The sequence below is a fragment of the Chiloscyllium plagiosum genome, unplaced genomic scaffold, assembly GCF_037043375.1.
Source record: "Chiloscyllium plagiosum isolate Xiang-an unplaced genomic scaffold, Cpla_swu_hap1 HiC_scaffold_21, whole genome shotgun sequence".
NCBI classification, from domain to species: Eukaryota; Metazoa; Chordata; class Chondrichthyes; order Orectolobiformes; family Hemiscylliidae; genus Chiloscyllium; species Chiloscyllium plagiosum.
This window is the reverse complement of record NW_028270159.1, coordinates 31904472-31927794: the sequence shown is the minus strand read 5'-3', so window position 1 is coordinate 31927794 and position 23323 is coordinate 31904472. Positions and strand designations below refer to the sequence as shown.

General features: G+C 39.4%; 1 long non-coding RNA gene across 1 annotated transcript in view; it reads right to left on the bottom strand.

Annotated features, from left to right (window-relative positions):
* The window catches only part of LOC122564794 (uncharacterized), a 131220-nt gene extending 108520 nt beyond the window's left edge, over positions 1 to 22700 (bottom strand). Inside the window, exon 1 of the long non-coding RNA XR_015760734.1 lies at positions 17453 to 22700. This is a non-coding gene — a long non-coding RNA (uncharacterized LOC122564794). The remainder of the gene's footprint in view (positions 1 to 17452) is intronic.
* Between the last annotated feature and the right edge of the window lie 623 nt (positions 22701 to 23323).

The following is a 23323-nucleotide window of genomic DNA, read 5'->3' as shown; positions in this document are numbered from 1 at the left end:
TAGCTGCATGGAGGTCAATATCCCATCACCAGTGAAATAACTCCATGGAGGTCAATATCCCATCACCAGTGAAATAACTCCATGGAGATCAATATCCCATCACCAGTGAAATAGCTGCATGGAGGCCAATATCCCATCACCAGTGAAATAACTCCATGGAGGTCAATATCCCATCACCAGTGAAATAACTCCACAGAGGCCAATATCCCATCACCAAGTCACTCTTTATTTCCATGTGTGTAATACATGGACTCTGACCAGCTAGCTCAGAGCCAGTCCCAGAGTAAGGAGAATCCCTAAGATTCCTGTTTATATCTGTCAGCCAGGACTCCCTGATTGGGGCTGTTAATGTGGGCCAGTCTAAGAACTCATATTCAATGAGATCTACCTGGCCAAACTCATTCAAATCACTACACAGTGGGAACACTTCTTTCTCAAAAGTTTCAAAGTTGTCAACCTAAGAACGTTTCTTAGTCCATGTTGCACCTGACCTATGATTACTGATGAACACAAGAAGATACAAGATAAACACGGAATGCAAATAGATTTTTTTCTGATAGGACAAACCTGGACTCCTCCCCACCCAATTGTTTGCAATTTATTTGACTTTTTATCATCTTCTTTTGAACTAATGTGTTTTGGAGCTGCTTATTTTTCAGTTGTTGAGTGTTTCTGTATCTCACACGCACACACTTCAAGGCTGGAAAGCTTAAGCTTTCATATTTCAGGCCCGGATACCAAGGATTCAATTCATCATCATTCTCTGATTAGGCGCTGGGTCCTAGAATTTGATCATCTTCCCTGTAATCTCTCTTACCTCAGCACTAACACTGATTACCTTGAATTCAAAATTTCCAGGAGTAATATCAATCGATCCAGAAGTAGATCATTGCAGCTTAGGAAGTCCAAACAGACTCCATTAACTGTGAGCCATATTTTTCAGAATTATACCTGCACTCTGGGTGAGTTTTTCAATTCAAATACATTAATGTAGTCACCATTTACTGTTTACTTTCTCAACATAAGTGTTGTATTTATCCATTCTGTCAACTCTGAAGGCGATAACTATCAGGTGAAAAAAAGCAGTGATGTGGTTTCTCTCATTCAAAATGTACTATTAGGATAATGAAGAGTGTGTTTAGGAGCTTGCTAATATCTTGATAAAGGCCTTTATTAAAAAGAATGTGCAGCTTTCTTCTGTGGGGTGTATTGTTTATTCAAATAAAAAAAACACTATTAAAGCAGGGTATAGTCATAATATAGAATATTAATCTTTCATTTACATTACTCCATCAGTATCTCCTTTGTGCTGCTGAAAGTCCTTGAGGATCATTTAATATTCTTAGAATTTATTTCATTCTTCTGTTTTTCAATGCAAAGTTTTTTTTTGTCAAAACAAATTATCATTATTAGCAAGTCCTATAATATCACGATATCAATTGAGTTATCAAATCAAACTTGAGTACAATTCACTAAGCAACTTTTGTGCAGAAAATTAGTCGTATGCAATTTAACATTGATTATTTGAATGTATTTCCTTTTAATTTATTCTTTCCTTTCAATAATTTTTTTTTAATCAGAATGATCTAACAGTGTTATTGGGTAATTGGTTTCCAACATTAAATTTAGTAGACTGGCTTCCAACTAACATTTGCTTCCTTTATGTTCCTCATCTGTTATTTAAAAGTTCCCTTTTCACTTCCTTTAGCCATAATTCTTTATTCATCATCATCTTGATACTTTGGGATCCCAAGCATTGCTCTTTGTACAAATGTTAGCCCCTTTAAAACAAAGAAATGTTTTTCAGGACCTGGAGACATCCCAAAAACATTTATAATACAGAGCTAGTAAAGAAACTATATGCGATGTGGTGACTGCACTAAGGTGGGAATTAGTTCTTTTTTGGGTCATTCGTATTCATTGCTCTCATTCTCATCTTGTTTCTAAAATGAATGACACACAGACGTAAAAACAACTTTCTGTCATGTAGGTTACAAATTTCTTCTTTCAAGTAATTTAGCAGAGCTGTTAGTCCATTTAAATCATACATGTTAATTCTCTACTGAAATAGTGGAAAGACAAATTTCAGGTTGTGTCTTTTGAACTCATATTGTTGGTATCCTTGAATGTATTCATGTAGGCAAGATGCTAATTCCGACAGAAGTATATATTATCCTTCAAAATAAAAATGGGGAAATAAAAATGGAAATGATGTTTTCGAGCTAAATTGAATGGCACCCAAAAATGGGCATTGACTTCATGATGTGTGAATACCCCAATCTGTTGTAGCCAACTTTGTGCTGCCGCCCTGTGTTAAGTAAAGCATAAATTCAGCACCAATTGTCCTGTTGATGATTGCATACAATAACAAGTTATGAGAAGTTAACTCCAGTTAAAACTAACCTGTGCAATTTGGAAACAATCTGCCCTCTTATGTACGAGGTGCCTAAAGGTTGCAGCACGTGGTGGAAGTACTTGTATAAGTCACTCTTGAGATGGGGAAAGAACTAAAATAATGGCACAATGTGGGAAATTGTATGAACGATCTCAGACATTGCACAGGAGGATTTATTGAGGGGGTGCAAAGGAGGAAGAAAGTGTTAAAAATGCTGGAAGGCATTAAATACACAACAGCATGTAGAAATTGATCAGGAACTAATGCAAGAGTAATTTAAATAACACTGGAAGTGGACAGGTGTCTTTTATCTGCTATGATTTCAGCAAGGCATTTACAAGAGAGCTGAAGTCCAAACACTAACCCCGGCATCAAATCAGTATTTACATACTGATTTTGTCATGAGCTTCCAATTCTGCACACGTTTGGCAGTTTATCCTTGGGTATTGCTTGTGTCATTAGCCTGTTAGTTGAGGGGTATGTTTTCATTTAGGTGCTTTCATTACACTGGCATGGGATGCTCTTTTAAGGGTCAGTGTGGAATTGATGGGCTGTATAACGTCTTCTCTGCACCACAGAGATTCTATGATACTATGATTCTGCACACTAACTCACTCAGAAATATGGTGCCCAGTGCAACTTGTCATCAGTTGTGCATGGACACATGCTTTGGGATCCTTTTGGACCTGTAAGGACACTTACACTAAAAAACGTGCTGTAGTCCTGAAATGGATGCTAATAATTGCTGCCTTTTGTGTGCTTTTGTGGCACGGCAGCTCTGATACAGAGTTTTGGATAAAAGTATCACAAATTATCATTGTTCTACTTGATGTCCTCTTCAACTCTCCCAGTTGGCTGTAAATCAATTCGGATGATTATTGAGTTTGTTACTTTTTTGCAAACTGTTATCTGGCATTTCAAGTCAATATTAGTAAATAAAATGTTCACAGATATCTCACTACAGGCAAAGTAATTTCAGTTTCATTATGAATATGTTGATCTTTTATAAAGTACACTTCAAATGTGATAAAATACTTTAAACCAACTGATAAAACCTGTTTTTATTTAAATACAATCCCACCCGCTGCAACACTTGGATAGCAGAAAACAGATATCAACAGCAGTGAAAGTCAAACACGAAACTTTTGCACCGATTTACACAACCAAAAGAAGCTCCATGTATGTATATTTTAATGTCCAAACCTGAGAGAAGAGTATTATGTTCAACTTTCATCACCTTATCTGAGGAAGGACATTTTGGTTATAGAGGGAGTGCAACAAATGTTTACTAGACTGACTCCTAGGATAGTAGGACTGATGTACAAAGACTTAGGACAGTATTCACTGGAGTTTGGAAGAATGATGGGGGGTGGGATCTCATAGAAACCTATAAAGTTCTATCAGGACTTGACAGGTTAAATGCAGTAATACCCTAGAGTAATGGAGTCAACTTTGTGCTGCTTGCTCATCTTGATTATAGCATGAATTCAGCATCGATTTCCCTGTTGATGATTGCGTGCCTCAGCAGGAGACCAAAAGTTGTGAAGTGTTACTTCCAAAAGTTGTGTGAAGTTACTTTAGAGTCTAGAACCAGGGGCCACAGTCTACAGAGATAGTGTAGGCAATCTAGGATTGAGATGAGGAGAATTTTCTTCACCCAGACAGTGGGGAGCCTGTGAAATTCTCTACCATGGAATCCAATTGAGATCAAAACGTTGAATGTTTTCGAGATGAGTTAACATTGTTTTTGGGGCTAAAGGGATCAAAAGGTATGCAGAGAAAGCGGGAAAGAGAACTGAAATGATCATTTGGAAAGGTGGGGCAGTTTGGAAGTGCAGAATGGACTACTCCTGCTCCTATTTTCTATGTTTGTGTTCCAGTCACTGCTGCCTATTGTGTTTGCATTGCGTAGAACCTCCAAGACCGTATTTGCTGAAAATGAGCAGTAAAAGACGGGCTGCAGGAGGGAATGGCTAGTTACCCGGCCTCCTTAGTTCTCACCATCCCCTACCATTCTGATCTCTTGAGCCATTATTTAAAGGTGATTTCGCACTCCACTGCTTGTTTTTTCACAGTGGATGTCTTGAAGTACCCCAAACATGAAGTAAATTGGTGTTAAAGCTTTGTGTTTGACATTCACTGCTGTCAATATTTGTCTTCATTTCAGTGCCAATGGATATTTGATAATGGATACTGACAATGGATATTAACCACACTAATTCCTTTGGATTCTTTTGCTTCGTAGGTTCATTTTGCTCTTTAATATTGTTTTAGTTCAACAGTATTAAGCACATAAGTCCTTGAAGAATAACAGAAATTTTAATTCCGCAGCACCTCACCATATGGTGAGTAAAGTCATCTGTTCAGCTCTTCCCACAAGTGGAGATTGAGGGTTTAAACTTTATAAATGGCTCAACCTATTCCACAGATAATCTAGGAGAACAGCAAAAACAAATGCTGCAATCCTTCAATAATACTGATGGGGATTTCCGATTACCACAAAATATATTTTTGCTTCCGTAAGAAGTGTCTTTCAGTAAAGCATTTTGAGCTGCAAGGGAAATGGACTGTTCTGATATGAATAATCTGTTGGCAACAGTGGCTCACTTAATATTGGAAATGCAACTTTTCTCTCCGCATATGTCGATTGGTTACACATTTCAGCTTTGATACTGCAGCCACAAATTGGCACTTGTTGCAAATTTTGTTGCTGATTTGATGAAAGTGCAGGTATAGAACTTAACTCAACCTTTGTCATTAAACCTTTTTTCTGCCAATGTGAACATATGAATTAGGAGTAGGAGGAGACCATTTGCCCCTTCAAGCCTTGTCCACTATTCAATAGCATCATAGCTGGTCTAATTGAATTCTGAATTCTACATTTCTAGCTACCTCTGTCTTTTTGATATTTAGTCATAGGCTGTACTTGAGTATGCTAGGCATAATTCCAAGTTTGAGCTGGAGAATCGACATTTCGGGCATAAGCTCCTTGGATGCTGCCTGACCTGCTGCGCTTTTCCAGGAACACATTTTCCAGCTCTGATCTCCAGCATCTGCAGTTCTCACTTTCTCGTAATTCCAAATTAAATTTGGAAATGTCACAAATCATGAGGAAGATAACATCCAGCTTCAAGAGAACTGCTTTTACCTTATGCTTTAAGTCAATAGTGCTACATGCATTTTAGAAATAAAAGTCAGGTGGATGGAGTTGCAGCATAATAGTCATACAGCACGGGAACAGACCCTTCACTCCAACTAGTCCTTGCCGACCGTAATCCCAGACTAAAGTAGTTCCACCTTCCTGTGTTTGGCCCATACCCATCCAAACATTTCTTATTCATGCTTTTCAAACATTGTAACTGTATCCACATCCACCACTTTCTCTGGCAGTTCATCCACATACAAATCATTTTCTGTATAAAAAAGCTGTCCCTCATGTCTTTTTAAAATCTTTATCCTCTCACCTTAAAAATATGACCCCTAAACTTGAAATCCCCAACCCCAGAGAAAAGACACATGCCATTTACTTTATCCATGCCCCTCATGACTTTATAAACCTCCATAAGGTCTCCCCTCAACCTCCTAAACTCCAGTGAGAAAAGTCCCAGCTTTTCCAGCCTCTCCTCATAACTCAAACCCTCTATTCCCAACAATATCCTGATAAATCCTTTCTAAACCCACTCTAGATTAATAACATTTCCAATAACAGGGGGACCAGAACAGGACACAGTGCTCCAGAAGAGACCTCACCAACATCCTGTACAACCTCAACAAGATGTCCCAACTACTATTCTCAAAGGTCTGACCATTGAAGGCTAGCATATCAAACACCTTTTTAACCACCTGCCTACAAGTGATGCAAACTTCAAGGAATTATGTACATGAACCTCTAGGTTTCTTTATTATACAGCACTACTTTAATTGCATAAGTCCTATCCTTGTTTGTTTTACTAAAATACAACACTTTGCATTTATCCAAATAAAACTTCTTCTCCCACTCCTCAGTCCATTAACCCAATTGATCAAGATCTCTTTGTAATCTTAAATACCCTTCTTCACTGTTCGCTATACCACCAATTTTGGTGTCATCTGCAAAACTGGGAACCATGCCTTCGGTATCCTCAACTAAATCATTTATATAAATGACACACCACCGATCCCTGTGGAACACTACTAGTAATAGACCTGCAGTCTGAAAACCAATCCTCCACCACTGCTCTGTCTCCTGCAATAAAGCCAATTTTGTATCCAAATGGCAAGCTCATCCTGAATCATGTGTGATCTAACTTTACTAGTCAGTCTACCATGCAGAACCTTGTCAAAGGCTTTACTGAAGTCCATGTAAACAACATCCACCATTCTGTCCTCATCAATCGTTTTGGTTGCTTTCTCAAAAAACTCAACCAAGTTTGTGAGACACGATTTCCCTCGGACAAAACTATGCTGACTATCCCTAATCAATCTTTGCCTTTCCAAGTGCATAAAAATCCTATATTTCAGAATCACCTCCAATAATGTACCCACCACCAAAGTCAGATTCTCAGGTCTGTAGTTCCTAGACTTCGTTGAAACTTTATTGCTGGAACAGCACAGCAGGTCAGGCAGCATCCAGGGAACAAGAGATTCGACTTTTCGGGCACAGGCCCTTCTTCAGGAATCACGCTTTCAAAAGCCTCCTACTTATCAGACGTCTCTTTACCCACAAACAGTTGACTCCAAATAACTTTTTCAAGTTTTTGTCTCATGCCATTAAAACTTGTCTTATTCCAATTAAAAGCTTTAACTTTTATGGAAGGCTAATCCTTTTCCATAACTATTTTAAAACTAAAAGAATTGTGATTCCTGAAGAAGGGCCTGTGCCCGAAACGTCGAATCTCCTGTTCCCTGGATGCTGCCTGACCTGCTGTGCTGTTCCAGCAATAAAGTTTCAACTTTGATCTCCAGCATCTGCAGACCTCACTTTCTCCTCGAAGAGTTCCTAGACTTCTCCTTACATTCCTTATTAAACAAAGTCAAAATATTAACACCTTCTAATCATCTGACATCTCACCCATAGTTATAGATAACATAAATATTTCTGCAAGGGGCCCTGCAATTTTCTCCCTAAATTCCCACAAATTCCTGGGATACACTTGGTCACGGTGCAGACATTCATCTCCCTTTATATTTTCTAAAACCTCTTGCACTTCCACTTCTGTGTTCTGAACTGTTTTCAAAATATGAATATTCATTTCCCTGAGTTCTTTTGCCTCCATTTCTTTCTACACAGTAAAAATGATCTCCTATCTCCTGAGGTTGAACACAAAGATGACCTCATTGATCCTGAAGGGGCCTAACTCTCTGTCTAGTTGTTCACTTGCTCTGAATGTATTTGTAGAATCTCTTTGGATTATCTTTAACCTTATCTATCAAAGCTATCTCATATCCCCTCTTCGCTTTCCTGATCTCCCTCTTTAGAGTGCCCTTACATCTTTATACTGTTCAAGAAATTCATTTGAGTCCAGTTGGCTATATCTAATATACAATTATTTTCATTCTTGACTAGAGCTTCAATATCTTTATTCATCCATTGCTCCCTAATCCTACCAGCCTTACCTTTCACTCTAATAGAAACGTAATGATTCAGAACTCTTGTTATCACGCTTTCAAAAGCCTCCTACTTATCAGACGTCTCTTTACCCACAAACAGTTGACTCCAAATAACTTTTTCAAGTTTTTGTCTCATGCCATTAAAACTTGTCTTATTCCAATTAAAAGCTTTAACTTTTATGGAAGGCTAATCCTTTTCCATAACTATTTTAAAACTAAAAGAATTGTGTTTACTAGATCCTAAGGTGTTCCACTACAATCACTTCAGTCGCTTGCCCTGCCTTATTACTTAAGCATATATCAAGTTTTGCTTCTTCTCCAGTAGGAACATTGACATACTGATAAAGAAAATTTTCTTGAACACATTAAACAAATGCTTCACCATCCAAACTTTTAAAACTATGATAGTCCCAGTATATGAATGGAAACTTAAAAATCATCTGCTATTGCAACCTTATTCTTCTTACATATATCTGAGATCTCTCTACATATTTGTTCCTCAATTTCCCTCTGACTATTGGGAGGTCTATTGTACAATCCTATCAAGGTGCTTATTCTTTTCTTATTTCTAATTTCAACCCACACATTTTCACTTGACATTTTTCTAGAAATATCTTCTCTAGTTACAGCAGTATCTCAGGCTGTGGGTATACAGATTGCTTGTTCCTTATCTCTTTATGAAGTTCTTCAACTCATTTTACTGCCATGATTTGGAGATGCCGGTGTTGGACTGGAGTGTACAAAGTTAAAAATCACACAACACCAGATTCTCGTCCAACAGGTTTAATTGGAAGCACACTAGCTTTCGGAGCGCTGCTCCTTCATCAATAACTACCTGATGAAGGAGCGGTGCTCTGAAAGCTAGTGTGCTTCCAATTAAACCTGTTGGACTATAATCTGGTATTGTGTGATTTTACTGCAACATTTATTTATTTGCATCTGTACATAGATCTGTATTTCATAACCTACTTTAGCGTTGTGTCCAGGACATTTTTCTTTCCATTGTCATTCTAAACTAGTGTCAATTCTCTGCTATTAATATCTGATCAGTTACACTCACATTAGTTACATGAAATTTCTTTTACCAGAGAATGCAGGCAAATGAGATTGCATTTAAACTTAACTTAGGAAATCTGATTGCTTCTCCTCATACTTCGGACCAAATTCAACATGAACTATAAGGTACATTGTTCAAGAGGATGCAGGAGCAGAAAGAGGAGAGTGTGTGCAGACCCTAGAGCATTCTTAGAATTGTATCACAGACTAAAATCTTCAGCTACACAGAGAGATGAGAGAAATGGATTACTTTCCTTTAAGTTAAAAGATAGCGGAGTGATTTGATGGCAATATACAAAATGGTTTCGATAGAGTAAATAAGAAAAAATGTTTCCACTTATAGGTCAGTAACCAATTGACATTGACTTAAGATCTTTAGCAAACGTGCCCAGAAGTTACTGAGAATCTATTTTTATGTTACAATCTGGAACGTGCTGCCTGAAAAGGTATTGGAAGCAAGTTCAAAAATAACTTCCTATTTGGAAATTGGAGGAAAACTAGGAAGAATTGGATAACTCTTTCAAAAAGCTGACACGGGTGCTGAGGGCAATATTTCTTCTCTGCTGTACCACTTCTATGAGTTGATGAAACTGACATAAATGGGTGAGCTAGAGCTGCTGTCAAATATTCAACAGAGAAGACAGCTATGTACTTTTAACTCAGCAAATGACCTGAGGCAGTTGCAGAGTGAATGATGTTTGAAAGAAAATTTTAAATGGAAGCTCGTGTGTTTATAAGCCAATGATTAGTTTCTATTTAAATGAAATCAATGACATCTTGACAGAAGAGATCCATGTCTTTTTTCCATCGATACAAGTAAGTGTTACAGACTTAGAATCAAAATATAGCTGGAACTACCCTGCTTTTTTAGGAAAAAACGTCTATGATGACAAGCTGCCAGCATTCATGTTGATTCAGAGTTCACACAGAGTCTGCTGTAAGACTGTTCAGAATAATGTTGTAAAATGGCAATTCAGCTTTTGAAAAATGCAAGTGTTGCAAAAAATAGCAGCAGACTTGTAATGGTTTCACTATTCAAAACACCCACATTTAATGACAGAAATTCCGTGACCTGGTAAATTCTCACAGATCGCAGGGCCATTTGATGCTTTAAGAATCTGTTCCAATTCAACCAGGGTGAAATGGGGAGTAGGCATTCAGGCAGATACACCTTCTGTGTAAGGTACACAGCCAAGAAGTTCGATATATTACCAGCCCGTTGGTGTATTTTGGTTAAATGCATTACACAGGGACCTCTCCAGACTGCATCTTTACAGCAGCTGCCCAAAATGTTACATCCTTCATCATATATTCCTGGAGTTTGAAATGCGGCAACATTTGACAGTTAGTTGGGGACAATCACGATCAAACAGCATCTTTCACTGAGCTGGTGGTGCTCAAGGTGCCATTGTTGCTTATTTGAGTGTGCATCCCTAGGAACAGCTTTCAGAGACAGAGTTGAGAGTGTGGTGCTGGAAAAGCATAGCAGGTCATGCAGCATCCAAGGAACAGGAAAATCGACATTTCGGGCAAACGTCCTTCATCAGGAATGAGGCTTGTGAGCCAAGGGGGATGGAGAGATAAGTGGGAGTGGGGGATGGTGGTGGGGCTGAGGGGAAGATAGCTGAGAGAGCAATAGGTAGATGAAGGTGTGTGTGAAGATGATAGGTCAGAGGGGAGGGTGGAACCGATAGGTGGGAAGGAAGATGGACAGGTAGGACAGGTCATGAGGGCGGTGCTGAGTTGGAAGGTTGGATGTGGGATAAGATGGGGGAAGGGGAAATGAGGAAACTGGTGAAATCCACATTGATGCCGTAGGGTTGGAGGGTCCCGAGGCGGAAGATGAGTCATTCTTCCTCCAGGTGTCAGGTGGTTAGGATATGGCAATGGTGGAGGCCCAGGACCTGCATGGGCAATGGAACCACTCGGCATCAACGTGGATTTCACCAGTTTCCTCATTTCCCCTCCCCCAACCTTATCCCAGATCCAACCTCCCAACTTGGCATCGCCCTCATGACCTCTCAGCTTCTTTCCCCCCACCCCAGCACCAACCACCTCCCATTTATCTCTCCACCCCCTTGGTTCACAAGCCTCATTCCTGAGGAAGGGCTTTTGGCTGAAGCGTCGATTCTCCTGCTCCTCATGCTGCCTGACCTGCTGTACTTTTCCAGCACTACACTCTCGACTCTGATCTCCAGCATCTGCAGTCCTCACTTTCTCCTTACAGTCCAATATCACAGACCTGCTTGGGGTAAGCCTCGACAGAGGTTGTTGCATCTCTCTCCAGTCTTCTTTTGCAGTGGCACATTCGAGAGGAAATGTGCGATGACCTCTTCCCCATCTCCCGCGCAGTGGACAATGGTACCCACAGTTTGGGAATGTATGAAAGGTCTGATGGAGAATGCCCTTCTCAACACCAAACCAAATCCATCTTGATGTTTATTTGAAAAGTCTGGCAACCAAACAGTCCACTTGGGGAATCATCCAACAGAATCCACTATCTCCTTTTCCTGCAGAATCGTGGACATTACCGCTGACTTCTGGTCAAAGATGTTTTTCAATACAATCTTTCCACAATGGTCAGCTGGTATGATAAGAGTCTGACCAATTGATTATTGAGTGGCAATGTAGCCAGACCCACCCGTCTTAACACTCAGAGGAGACAGAATCTCTGCATGTACTCACACTTGATGCTTGTATACCGAGGCTCTACAAATAGTCTAATATCGCCATACGGTACATAATTTATAGCAGATGAACTAAATATTGGCTGTATATTTTCAAAAGAAGTTGGGAATGTGACATCAACCAGGTCACCTCTTTATACTGTTGTGACAATGGTCAGGGAGACCACATGAGAGAGATACCCTCACCCCCATATTGGACTTTTGCACTGGAGCAAGAGACGGCCATATAACCACTGGAAGTAAGGTTACGCTGTCCCAATTTCTTCCCCAGCAACCAGAATGTGATTTTCAAGGTCAAAAATAGATACGATCCAGGCTCTCCTACTTACATTTCCAAATCTGAAAGATACTCTAAGCAGCTGCCAACTAATATTGTTCTCCAAATAATTAATTGTAGAGCAACACTGTCTGACATATAGATATGGAATTTTCTAAATGCTCTGTGATGGGTGCAATAAATTCTAAATTGCATTACTTCCACTGTAGCACCATTTGTGCAACTGAGGACATTTGAGGCTTGTAGTAATTTTCATCCTGCTCTTTTGATTTTGTTTTCAACCAAAAACAGAATGACTTTCTTTATCCTCTGCTGCTCTTCTCTACGAGTGCATAAAGGATGCCATTAGTGAAAATGACTGCCAAAGTAATAAGGTGCCAATTTTGTATCTGCGTCATTATTGTGAAACAGAAATGAATGCAATATATAAAGACAACATTTGTTTATGAGGGAAATTAGTGGGGATGATCAAATAATTGTGCATTCAATCAATTTACAGTCAATGAACAGATGTTGATTGATGTAACTGAAGACTGGTCTGGTCATGGATAATTCTGAACTGCTAACATTAATTCTGGGAATCAATCATAATTGCTTCATGCTTTGGCATCAGTATTCATGCTTTATAATGATGACACTTACTTGCTGATTAAGAAATTGATCATTAAAATCTAACCATCTACTAGCTACCTCTGCAACCCAAAAGAAAATCATTTACGTGAAAAAGATCTCATACTTTGTCCTTGCAAATGTTTGAGAATAATTCTTGCATGACAATGAATTATAAAACCATAGTTTAATTGCACTGTCAGATTGAACTTTTCAAGAGATGTGCACAATCACTTTCTGAACCTTACCAATAACTCCACTCCTTTTCTGAATGTTTTCATGGGAATTTCATTCCACTTATGAGTGATGTTCCTGCTAGTAATAGCATGCTCTTTTTGCATGTGTTTCAATGAATATATTGATTTCTGTCTTTAAGAACTACTAGCAGTATGATATTCTCTCCAAATGCAAACTTACTTAATAATGCACACTTACTTAATAATTCATTAGGTGGTTCTTCTGAGGCACAAGCAAGCTGTTATTGAAATAATGTCCATTGCAAGATACCATATCTCGTTTAAGCTGTGTATTAGGTTTTCAAATTTAAACATTAAATCATTTTTTGCTAGGCCTGTTTGGTACAACAATTTTCATTATTCAATCCAAAAGGGAATTGACCTGTGTCTCAAAGGTGCCAGAATTAAAGTCTGCAGTTTGCAGACTAATATTTCTTTGCATTAAAGAAGCAAAGCAAGTGAATTCAATTTTGTGAGATTACTTGTGCAATGGTTCACACAAGTAAACACATCCCTAGGTGCAAAGCCTGGAGTGGTGAGCTCAATTCTTGTACAACAGGACACCCGATGCATCAACACCCACTTGATGCTAATGGGACAATCACAGCAGCCATTCAGTCCAAAATCTTGGCTGATCCCTGGACCAAGCAATTTCCTGCCTTGCCTGAAAAGGTGGAAAGTCAGGAGACACAATTTAAATGAGGTCCAGGAGGTAAAATTCTCCAGAGCTTATTTCTCAAGCAACCTGAAAAGTGGACCCGAATTCAAATCAGTGTGTTGGTTTCCTGCTCATGCCGCAGTAATGCTTCTTTACTCTACTTATGATCCATTTGTATTCATTTCATGGATATCTGGTGACTTGATAAATGTGAGCTGATATTCAATATTTTTGCACATGCATGTGAATATTTGTAAAAATGGTACAATGATGCATATTTCACATATATGATGCCTTTTAGGCATCATATACAATAAAATAAAACAATTACACATATCTCTTCCCAGCTTTTTCCCCTTTTTGATCCCAAATGCAACTATCATCATCAAAAGAAATTTTGCCTGAAGCATTGTCAACAGGGGTTCTTCAACTAAAACTAACAGCCTGAAGCAAAGCTGAACTATTGTCGATAACACAACTGTTGAAAGCAGACCTGAGCAGACTAACTCAAGTTAAATATGATAGTTGCTGCATTAATTATGTAGTGCTTGGTTCTAAATGACTGGACAGCCACAAAGCTTCACAATGACTCTGAACAGCCAGCCTGTGATCTGATCGCAACAGCACACTAAGCTTGTCATATGAATGATTTTCCATGCATCCCCCCAAACAATGCATGAAATCCAACATCAGGAGAGGAGCATGAAAGAAGAAAACTTGAACTGATAAAACACCCTGCCAATTCCATCAGAAAGGTGTATCCTTTTGCAGCACAGCCACTCACTCACTAACCATTAATTTCAACATCTCCTGTGCTATGCCTCTGAAATAAAATCCCATCATACTTCCAAAGGTTTATTGAGACGTCTCAAATTAAAACCAACAGTACAAAAGATCATTTTGCTTTTTGATATACATACTGGATATATTTAATGCACAACTCTGTCAATAGTTTAATGGTAAATATTGATCACATGTCTCAAATAATCTGCATCATTTCTACAATGAGGCATGGGTACTGTTGACAAGGCTCAGCACTTGATATCCTTCCCTGATTTCCCTTGATCTGAGTGACTTGTGGGCCATTTTAAAGTGCAGTAAAGAGTCAACCACATTGTTAAGTTTCTGGAGTCACACACAGGCCAGATCAGGAATGGATGACAGATTTCTATCCTCAAACATGTTTATGAGTCAGGTGGGTTTTTATGACAAACCACAATGGTTTAATGAGCAATATTACTGAGGCTAGCTTTCAATTCCAGATTTTATTCATTTGTTTGAATCCCATCAACTGTTGTAGTGGGCTGTGAATCCACATCCCCAGCAATATTAGCCTGGGCTTGTGGATTACTCATCTCGAGAAAGTACCATGAATCCGCCATCTCCCCCTTATTCTTGCTGCAGTGTTTTAAAGCAGAAATCTTTGGGGTTTTTTTAAAGTAAGGTTATGTTCCTTTGACAAGGCTCAGCACTTGATATCCTTCCCTGATTTCCCTTGATCTATTAAAACCACTGATTTGAACATTTTTTTTCATTCATCACTGAACCTGTTCGGTGGTGCTAGGATTTATTGCTTGGCTCCGAATTAACTTGAGAAAATGGATGTGATCTGTCTTTTTGACCACTGCAGAGTGTGTTAGTGAAGGCAGTCCCAGCGTGCCTTTAGGGAGGAAATTACAGATTTTGACTGAGCAACAGTGAAGGAAAACTGATATAACTCCAAGTCAGGATCATGTGTCTACCTCCTTTGTCCTTTTAAGCAACAGGCATCATAAAGTTGCAAAGGTTTGGTGAATTGCTGTCATGAATCATGTGCCATAATTTGAAGGTAGTGAATGAGGTTGTTTGTTCTTGATCATAATAAATATTTTGAACTGTATTTTTCTGGACAAGTAGAAAACATTCCATTAAGACTTGTGCTTTGTCAGTGGTGGAAAGATTTTGAGGAGTCTGGAATTGAATCCCCTGGTTCTGACCTGTTCTTGTAGCCATTGTGTATGGCTGATCAGTTCAGTTTCTGGTCAATCACAACCATGTAGCTTCATTGATGGGAGTATCATTGAACAATGAGGGGAAATGATTAGATTCTCACCCTTTTCAGAGATAGCCATCACTTTTCATGTGGTGCAAATATTACCAATCATTTCTTAAGATAAGCCTGGATGTTGTCCAGGTTTCATTGCATGTGGCGATTTATTGCCCCATTATGTGAAGGGTATTCAGTTCCATTCAGATATGTTCAATCATTCTGCTTCTGCCATTTATGATTGATGGAAAAATCTGTGATGAAGCATCCGAAGATGATTGGGCCTAGAACACTACCTCAAGGAACTCCTACAGCATGCTACTTGGCCTGAAATGATTGTCACTAACAACTGCAACCACCTTTGTGTGCTGGATTTGAATCCAACAAGTGCAGAGTTTCCCCGCAATTCCATTGACTTCAATTTTGCTTGAATCCTATAATTCCACCTTCTCTCAGACATTACCTTGATGTCAAGGACAGACACTCTTTCCTCACTTCTGGAATTCAGTTCTTTTGTTCATGTTTGGACCAAGGTTGCAATGGAGTTTGGAACGGTATGTCCCAAAGCGATACCAAACTGAGGATTAATAAGCAGGCTGTTGGTAAGTCCTGCTTGGTGGTCCTGTCATTGACATTTTCCATCCTTTTCACTTTGGCATTGACTGGATTGGCTTTGTCCTTTTTATGGATGAGCTGTATCAAAACAATTTTCCCCTCCTAAGAGGGAGATGAGATTTGATATTTATTGGAAACTGTCCTCTGTTTCTGTGTGGTTCTGATTATATCAACAGATTTATAACATTGTCACCACTTTTTTAAAAAACAAAGAATGCTCTTGGTGGAATGGTTTTACCAAACACCACAATGGCAGTGCAATTGACACTCTTAGCAATAATCTTTGCTTCGCAGGGTTGCATTTGAAGAATAATGTCAGAATAATAATATGAATGGGTCATTTAGATTAATTCTGTCTCTTAAAGATTGTTTTTGTTAACATTAAACAATTAGAATCATGACTGTAGAAAATAGCAAACAACCAGAAATAGATGAATATTAAAATATTGCCCCCCAATTCAGTTGCCAATCATAATGATAAGTTCTAAATAGGACATGAAAAGGCACTGCGGTATAATGTTTTTGAATTCATTAAACCCATGACCTGGTTTAACTTTAAACACAATGTCGCCAACTGCAATAATATCTTAATCAACAAACTGCCAAAAATATCTCTCCCCATTGACATTTCATTCTCACGTGGAAAAGCTTGGATATGCATGAACCAAAGCCCTTAAAAAAAAACTTAAAAAACTGAAGTTCACCTGTGACACCTTCTGCAGAGAGTGATCAGAGTAAGGGAATCTTCCTTTAATTCTTTATCATTTATTTCAAGATTATTGTACACATTGTGTTACCTAGTTCAACAATTCATCGAATTTATTTCACCAATGCATTGTTGAGAATTCAATGGAAAATCTCTTCTGTAAATGTACATTCTGGCCATGTTTTGAAAGCAACATAGAACAAACAGCATCAAACAGTTAGTCATATCTCTGGTAGTAGACACATGTGGGACAGATGAATTTCCCTTCATGCGTTATAAGTGAAGGGAAAATTCCAGCCACAGTGCCTTAAGGTAGGAGCGCAGACAGTTAATAATCTGTTAACTTCGAAGCGGAAAGGCTGGCTTCTAGCAGACTTACAAGATCAGCATAAATTAACTGATTCATAGCAATTCATTCCTTCCAAATTAGACTGATTTACAAGCACAATTTATTAGACAAGGCTAATTTTCTTGCATTTTCTTTCTGTTTGACCATTAATAGATTGGCTATCTACATTCTAGTGCAGGAGGGGAAAAGAGCAACAACCACACGTACCATATTGCTTTGTCACTTTTCATTATATGAACACTGTTTTACCTTGTTGCTGCTTGTATTCCACGGGAAGGGATCATTATCACTGTAATTGTTCCAGACATCAAGGAAGCAGGACAACACTTTTAAGATGCATGACCTTGGAGTAGAGAAACTGCTTTGATCTCAAGAAGATATTGTGCTTTTGCAGTGAGATGATGAAGAGGAAGGCTCCACTAGGTTATGCTATTCAGCAGATTTGCCCAAACTCCAGTAGCAGGGGACTTCAAAATGGAAAGTCCCAGCACTTTTACAGTCAGCTTTTGCTAATCTGTTTATTTTCTCTTTAAATTACAATTTCTTGATTTCATATGTAGGCCAAAATGTTCTGAATAATTGCATTAAATTTTCTCTGACTTCAGCTGAGTGAAATTTTTTCTCTTACTGAAACTAAACAAATTGATGCATCAGGAAATAAAATCATGAATGCAATGTTTACCACATATTTAAAACACAACAATTTATCTATTAGATTATCTTTTCAGCCTCGTCCAGTATTTTATATCAGAACTTTAATAATGCAAGATAATCAGAAAATGTGGTGACATCAGTACACAATATAAATGTTCACAATTCACAATATTTATTAAATGCAAACTGTTAATACTTCTCAGCTTGCTCTCATCAGGACTAATGCAAAAAAGAACAGATCTCGAAGAGGACAACAATTTGTTCAGGCTATTGATTGGTTGAGAAATTCCGTGCAGAATGACCAGAGAACAATTGACCTGAAAATTTTCTTTCATTAAAACAGACACGATGACCTGCCGTCTTCTTTCTGTTTGTAGAGGACTGAGCTCCGCATATGATTATAATTATCATACATGTGAGTTTTACTGACCATCATAAATTTGCTGTTAGTCTAAAGAAATTTCCAAGGCAATGTCTCAACCAATCAGCACCCTTGTAAACTGTTGTTCCCTTTAGAGATGTTGTTGTTCTTGCATCTGATCTGATGAGTGTAAGACAAAAATCGTTGACAGCATGTCTTTTTTTCTGTAAGTGCAACTTCTGTTTATCAGCAACTAAATGTGAGTTTCTCAACAAAAATGATTGCTTCAGTAATTTAGAGGATTTTAAAACATTCATCTTAAGCTTATTGTATGCAACTTCATTTCAACACAGTAAGTTGCCCCATTTAACATTGCTTTGTATTAATATTAATAATTTGGCCTATAATCTCACTGAGTAAGGTTCTTGTGCAACCTGATTGTGGCCTAACCTTACTCCCAGCATCCCAGATATGGGCTGTTTCCTGCTCTCTGACTCGTCCACATATCACTTCCCTGCCTTGGACTTCAAGCTCGAAATTCAGTCCAAACGTGAGTCTCCAATATCATAGAAGTGTGAATTGCAATGGTTCAAAAGTGCAGGGATTTTATAACCTTTGTGGTTTCTTTTGAAAGGACTTTCCAAACTGCTCCTACCTCACTCACTGCTTTTCTCACAAGGACTTGGTCACAGCAGGAGAAGGAAGCGACAAGAGCATTGAAAAACACGGACTGTAAACTGTCCAAAGTTCTGAATTGACTAATTGGATCTGGGTCTTGAATGGGAATGCAATTCTGGGAGAATGAAGCAATGACAGGGAGAGTCAGAGAGGAGCAAAGGGCAAAGATGCCACACTTCGAATGGTCAAAGAGCAGGGTGGGTATTTGGTGATCAGAAAGTTCCGGAAGTAGGGTCACAAAATGTAGTGTAAGTACATATTGCTGCATTGCCTTTTTTAATACAGTCATAGAGTAATAGAGATGTACAGCATGGAAACAGAGCCTTCGGTCCAACCTTTCCATTCCAACCAGATATCACAACCCAATCTAGTCCTACCTGCCAGCACCCGGTCCATATCTCTCCAAACCCTTCCTATTCATATATCCATCCAAATGCCTCTTAAATGTTGCAATTGTACCAGCCTCCACCACATCCTCTGGCAGCTCATTCCATGCATGTACCACCCTCTGTGTGAAAAAGTTGCCTCTTAGGTCTCTTTTATATCTTTCCCCTCTCACCCTAAACCTATGCCCTCTAGTTCTGGACTCCCCCACCAAATAGACTTTGTCTATTTATCCTCTCCATGCCCCTCATAATTTGGTAAACCTCTATGAGGTCACCCCTCAGCCTCCAATGCTCCAGGGAAAACAGCCCCTGCCTGTTCAGCCTCTCCCTATAGCTCAAATCCTCCAACCCTGGCAACATCCTTATAAATCTTCTCTGAAACCTTTCAAGTTTCACAACATCTTTCCGATTGGAAGGAGACCAGAATTGCACGCAATATTCCAACAGTGGCCTAACCAATGACCTGTACAGCCACAACATGACCTCCCAACTCCTGTACTCAACACTCTGACCAATAAAGGAAAGCATACCAAACGCCTTCTTCACTATCCTATCTACCTGCGACTCCATTTTCAAGGAGCTATTAACCTGCACTCCAAGGTCTCTTTGTTCAGCAACACTCCCTAGGACCTTACCATTAAGTGTATAAGTCCAGCTAAGATTTGCTTTCCCAAAATGCAGCACCTCGTATTTATCTGTATTAAACTTCATCTGCCACCTCTCAGCCCATTGGCCCATCTAATCAAGATCCTGTTGTAATCTGAGGTAACCCTCTTCGCTGTCCACTACACCTCCAATTTTGGTGTCATCTGCAAACTTACTAACTGTACCTCTTATATTTGCATCCAAATCATTTATGTAAATGAGAAAAAGTAGAGGACCCAATGTATTCTGTTTAAATTCTGATTAAACTCAATAACCCACCATATTGTCGTGTATCCTGATTATAATATCATCAAATTCAGGATGGGCATTAAATGCCGGCCCAGTCAGTGACACCCTCATCAGTTGCATGAAAGAAATTTCAAATCATTTCATACAATCATCTTTTAGGATTACAAGTGCCCTGTCAGAAATGGCTAAAGCATTTATCTCCATGAATGCAGAAAGGTTATCGAACATTCGTGGAGTTCTGCATTCTATTCTCTTCCTTAGTAGGAATTTTTCAAAATGAGTATTGTTCTAAATTATAAGGAATACCCATCATTTAGAATACCAATGAGAAATGAGATTTCTTCACTCCTACACTTTAATGATGCTGTTGATTCTCCACCTAATTCATTAGTTTTAAAGATTAGTGTCAGATACCATCCTTGAACAAGGCTAGGGAATAAATGGAATGTGCAATCGGTTGCCACTCTCTGATGTCCTGTGCTGTGCAGAAGCTTCTTCAGTTTAACACAGCGTCAGTCAAAGCATTTTGACAATGAGGTTGTTGTGCTGCCAGGAAATGTAGAAATTGCACCAGTGATAAGAAATGGCAGAAGAATGAATCTAATTCTTCAGAAATCAATGCAGCAAATTATGAATGGAGAGACTTTGGAATAGAAATTGTCAAAATCAATAAAGCATATGCTGAGAGGAAAATCAAGAATCTGTTTATGGACATCTGAAAATGGTTGAGAAGCTCTCTAAAACATTCAGAACCTTCATGGTAAAGGCACTGCACATGAAGACTGAAGGCATTGACCATGATATTTTGCTCTTATTTAAAAAGAAACTTATATTTCAAAACAGTTCAACATTTGATTTGAGATTTTGTTGAAGAAAATTGCATTATGTTTATCTAAAGAGCACAGAAATATTAATGGTGTTGTTAGAAAGATTACTGGTGCTTCAGGCTCTAAATCCATCTCAACGAAAGACTGGATAAATTCCTTGAAGGTTTCAAAGTTACTGGTCATTTAACTATATAGTAAAACAGAAAATTAGAGTCCATTGTAAAATCTGCCTCACAGATTAAAAATATACATATTCTACTGCCTGGGAAAGATGACTGGTCTTTGCAGTAAATATGAGGAACCAGCAAATAGTGATACCCAAAGCAAAATGAGCTAGAATGACTCATGGTAAAATAGCAGCAGGGAGATTCTTTCTTATTCACTCAAAGGATGTGTGTGTCACTGGCTGGACATCAGTTATTGCCCCATCCTGAGCTGCCTTTGAAAAGATGTTGGTGAGCTGCTTCTTGAACTGCAGTCCATGTGCTTTAGGTAGACCTACAATGCCATCAGGGAGGGGATTCACAGCAACAATGAAGGAATGGAGATTTATTTAAAAGTCAGGATAGTGAGTGGCTGGGAAGAAACTTGCAGATAGTCATGTCCCTTTGTATCTGCTACCATTGCTCTTCTATACATATTTGCCGTATGCTTAGGTATTATGGGCCAGCCCTTGAATGAACAGCTTGGAATATACTCCTCATTAAGTTTGCTTTTAAAAGAAGAATGTGACATAAATCCCCGCAGTAATCATGTTCAGCCATAATCACTTGTATTTGCGTTGCATTTTGAGCATAAAACATTCCAAGTTGTCTCACAGAGACATTATCAACCCCAAGACACCTTGGGACTGATGACCAATACAAAAGGAAGTGTATTAATTTTCAGGGGAGTGTATTGATGTTGGACGGAGATTTAGGTTGGGAATTCTGGGACTAAGGAATGTGGCAGCTATGCTCAGCAATGGTGGACTATTTGAAATCATGGATGCTCCAGAAGCTGGGAAAATGTAGTGTGATCCAAGGGTTGTGGGGAAAGGAAGAATTTAGAGAAATAAGAATCGACAAGCCATGAAGAAATGTGAAAGCAAGGATGAACATTTTGAAATTTTAAAATTGAGAACAAGGGTCTTGCTGTGAATTAGGACACAGGTAATCAACCTCACTTTTACAAAGCGTGGAAACAGAAGTCATGGGCAGAGTTAGCAAAAGTCAAATGAGGATTTCAGCAGCACATGAGCTGAGATTACAGTGGAGTTGGGCATTGTTGCAGAGGTGAATATAGTGATATTAATAATTCTGCAGATCTGAGGTTAGAAATTCAGCTGGCCAAGTCTGATGACAAGATTATAAATAATTTTAATACTCAACAGGTCAGGCTACATTAGTGTAGAGAGAAAAAGAGTTAATGAGCTGGATCTCACCAGCCCTTCTGGAGATGTACCAGGATGTGGGGGGGGGCTTATAAAATGTTGACTATCTTCCCGCTGCTATGGGATGTTATCACAGCAGAACAGACTATTATTATCATTAAAAAGGTAAAAATACACCCTGTGACGTTGAACACTTCTTCCGCCACCTCCACCTCCGAGCTTACTTTCACAATCAGGATTCCCGCCTACCTTCCGAGGACCCCTTTGCCTACTTCCATCCACCTGGACACCCCGTGCTGACCTATTACCTGCCCTCGATCTTATTTCCAACTGCTACCGAGACATTAACTGCCTCAAACTGTCTACCCCCCTCCCCCACTCCAACCTCTCACTCTCACAACACACAGCCCTCCAATCCCTCTGCTCCAATCCTGACCTCACCATCAAGCCAGCAGATAAAGGGGGTGCAGTGGTAGTTTAGCGCACTGATCTCTACACCACTGAAGCCAGACGCCAACTCGAGGACACCTCCTCCTACTGCCCCCTCGACCATGACACCACCCCCCCATCACCAAACTGTCATCTCCCAGACCATACAGAACCTCATCACTTCAGGAGATCTCCCACCCACAGCTTCCAACCTCGCAGTCTGGAAACCCCGCACTGCCCGATTCTACCTCCTTCCCAAGATCCACAAGCCTGACCACCCTGGCCGACCCATTGTCTCAGCATGCTCCTACCCCACTGACCTCATCTCTACATACCTTGACACCGTCCTATCCCCCCTAGTCCAGGAACTCCCCACATACGTTCGAGACACCACCCATGCCCACCACCTCCTCCAAGACCTCCGTTTCCGCGGCCCCCAATGCCTCATCTTCACCATGGATGTCCAATCCCTCTACACCTCCATCCGCCATGACCAGGGCCTCCACGCCCTCCCTTTCT